Here is a 4,196-nt window from a genome sequence, read left to right on the forward strand (position 1 = left end):
AGCTTCAGAGTGAGAGAAATTTTCAAACTGTTTGTAATTCTTATATATCAATATTCTTCACCATTATCATTTTTGTCTCTTTGTGCTAATTAATACGAGATATTTTTATGATACATACAGTTCTAAAACTGACCCAATGTCTGACGGGAGATGTCGAAATGTTATAATTTTCATAAAATGCTACAAGATGTGATTTTTAAACTAAATGTCGTAGACTAGGTTTTTCACCTTCTAACTTGGACGTTTGTACTGATATTTTGCCGGAAGTGTTGGTATTACGTGATGAACGTGTAGCTTTAATAACTACAATTGAAAGTTCAGGATACGATGTGAACGATATAAAATGCGTGTTAGGCGAAATTCAGCGAGCTTGTTTTTTGTTAATGAGTCAGCGAGTTTGTTATTCAGTTGTCAGTCATTTCAATTTCTATAATATAGAGTTTGTGTTTCAACGAAGTACTAGAAAGTGCTATAGATAGTTAGTAAGTGACTATTTCAACGTTATTTCTAAAGTTAGGCCAATCGTTCGGTGAACTTTAGATAATTACGCGAAATGAGTAGAACTTACAGTCAAATAAATAAACCGCTTTCATGTTGATTGAGTGGATTGTACTTTTCTTTTGCTAAATAATCCGAAAGAAACCACTTAACAATAGAAACAGTTACAACCTAAAGGTATTCTTCAAACTAATAAATTTTCTTAGTCACATTCAAGTGTGAAAATACGTGTCACATAGTGGTGCCCTAAATACCCTAACTCATTCAATTCAGTCGTTATATTATGCCTATTCCCGGTAATTCAATTAACGTAAATTTATCGTATGAGATAGAGGACGCTGAATTATTCCAGTTCTAACTATAAACTCCTTGGTTGTAGCATCATGTGACTGATACATTTTGTAGCAACTAATTCCTAAACCAGTGTAAAAAAAACAAAAACAAAAAACAATGATATTTATTCACTAAATACTTACTTCCAAGTTTCAGAGCGGAAATAGAACCTCATTAAATATTTTACATATTCTTTTTTATTAAAATTTTAAGATAAATAATATCACATATTGTAATCTTGTTTTCTAGCTTAATACTCTCTATTTATGTACGTACATCCACTGACAGTTTGTGTCAAACTTAGCATTTTTTAATTAAATATAAGTTCACCAATATATTACAAAAAAGAAAAGAAAACATCCTTTATCTTTAACTAGCTTAAGAATAAGAGCCTTAAGTTATTGAAAATTTAATTGGCCATCTTAGGATGCGTCATGTAAAATATATTGGATGTAGTTTTTGGGTTACTCTGTAAAAAAAAAAAAATCACATAATGATTTGAACAGCGATTATCAAACTGAAAGGAAAGGCTAAATTTTACGTTGTTCTTCAAAACATACCTTTCTTGATGCTTTTTTGTAGCGAATAATGGCTAAATTCATCAACTCTTTAACCGAGATTTCTCCGTTTCCACATGGTACTATCACCCGAACGGTACCAAAATTTACGGTCACTTTCATGTTCTTTTGCACAGTAGTATTTCCCTTAGATTTTCGTCTGCAAAGTGTCCAGTCTTGTCGGTGAGGTATAGTATCAATATCTCCATATTAACTACCTAAATGTTAACCGAGAATTTCAAAAACTAAGTTTTAATTTACTACTGACATACGTACTCACAGACACTTTTAAAATGTGCTCATTAAAGTCCATCAACATATTCTTTAATCTACTAAGCTGTCATGCGAAAGATTCAGTCGTAATAAAATATTATAAAATAGAAAAAAAATCATCATTGGTAGTGTTTTGATTATTTTGTTTCTTCGCTAGAGATTGGAAATGCCTGTCTCTAACTTAACACTAACAGATGCCAGTTGAGTAATACTATTACTACCATTATTAATATTACGTAATAACTGGATAGAAGATGCTTATCAGTATCACTAATAAACGAATTAATATCTTTGTTAGCTCGCAACTTAGAGAACTTCATATATTTGTTTATTATTATTATTACCTATCAAGTAGATATTTATTTGTCTTTTCGTTTCTGAGACGCTCATCCACTTACGATAGTAACTTTGCCATTGTCAAGCAGAAAAAATTTAATTCACCCATGAAATTAATTGTCTAATTCCTACGAAGTCTTAGTTAACATTGTTAAATAATATTGTTGCTTTCTTCTATATTATTAATAAAGAAGAACAGCAATTATTTTTAGATTAAATGCTAAATATTTTCATAAAATAGAGTGTTTTAGTTACAATTCAAATTAAATTTTAGGCTTAACTCTGATTAGATTAATTTCAATAACGTTTTTCTTCGTGCTGTAAAGCAGCTTAGACCGGGCACACCTGAGCGTGCAACCCACGAAGTTGTGTGCAGCTGTCGTCGACTGATCCTGACTTCATTCTTCAACGCCTTTCTCCGACTCGGTCGTTCTATTACTTATATATTTATTTTTCCTTTTGAGTCTTCTTTTTTTCTCTTAAGTTAGATCGTTAAGCATGAGTTTATCTAAACGTGAAAAATAAATACTGCGCTAACACAACTAAATTCAGTTATTCAAATATCAGTTATCAACAAAAACCACGAACAGGATGGTATAATAGTGATTAATACTAACGATATCAAATTTTACTCTAAAATCCACCGACAACCACTTGCCCTCGCGAGGGGCTTATTCGTGATGTGAGCGAACGAACACTTGATTGGTAGAGACTTGGTTGAGCAATCATCATCCTAGTTGTCTGATCCAATTGGAACCGTTGGCGCTTCAGTTAGATATCGATGGCAAACGTTGATTTAAAATACAGGCACTATTAGACAGAGTCAATGCGAGGGGGCCTGCCCAAAGCATTCTCCCCAAAGCTAATGCCGTTCGTTTATCTCATTGTAGGTTTGGTTTCATTGTATGTCTCGCTGGTTCTCACAGTTAAAAAAAAAACAAAACTGGAGCCGGATCTGCTCTTAGATATTTAAAACTAAAACAATTGTTTCTATTAATATCATCCATATTTCAGTTGTCCAAATAGGATCAGAAACTTATATTACTTGTGAAACTATTAAATACCATAAACTTTAAACAGTGATTATTTTAAAGACTGAAACATCTTATCCCAAATATCTGATGGTTTAAAAAGTAGCCATTGTGATCGAAATTCCGACAACCGTGATATACTTCTCCATGATAAGAAGTAACATTTTAAGAGCTTACATGGTTAAAATATCCTACCATTACCTACTGCGAACCACAACTTGAGAATTTTTACACACATACTTTCTCTAAGGGGGCACTAAAACATACATTGGGTTATAATAAAATTTGGAACGAAGGAGTGAGTGGAGAACGTAGCAATAGGTGGCATCGTGTTCATAGGTCACGAGCGTGCACGAACCCCCTACAAACGCTTTTAATTATCCCGAGTCTATATACAAACAAACATTCAATTGAATATATTTAAAATACTTGTTTGTATTGACAACAGGTTAGTCAAATTAACAGCAGATATTGGATGCTATGAAAAGGCACCCTTCTTATTACTGTTTGTATGATTATTATTACGACCCAAAATTGATAAAAACGTTACTTTGTTTTCTGGTTGAACCTTCCAAAACAATGCTTGACGTTGACTAAGTGATGGTACATGTTAACGACATGAATAATTATATTAATTTCGACATTTTGGGGGATACGTATTAGTGAAAGAAGTTATCGTTTCTGCTGTTCAGAATACTGCTTCCGGCAGAAACCTTACTTTAGACAAAATGTGACCACAAAAATTACGTTGTTCTTCATGTCAGTCTCTTATATTAGCAGGTAATCCTTTAAAAAGCTGTCAACATGACCATTAAAAGTGAAATAGAATAATGTCAACGATCCTTACGTACTTTTCATCAATATATCCACTTTGTATATTACATTCAATTACAGGCTGGAATTGTAGTGTAATATTTTATGACCACCACAAATGGTCATTCAGCTAAGCACCTATGGTCAGCATGTCGTATTCGTTTTTGTGTTAATCAAAAAGCCTAGTACACAGCGATAGAAAATATTTTATTTAAAACAACGTTAATATACTTTACGTAAAGAGAAGCTTGATTGGACTAGACAACAACATTATATACTTTACGTAAAGATAAGCTTGATTGGACTAGACAACAACATTAGTATACTTTACGTAAAGATAAGCTTGATTGGACTA

Source organism: Limulus polyphemus, unplaced genomic scaffold (assembly GCF_000517525.1).
Source record: "Limulus polyphemus unplaced genomic scaffold, Limulus_polyphemus-2.1.2 Scaffold2546, whole genome shotgun sequence".
Taxonomy (NCBI): Eukaryota; Metazoa; Arthropoda; class Merostomata; order Xiphosura; family Limulidae; genus Limulus; species Limulus polyphemus.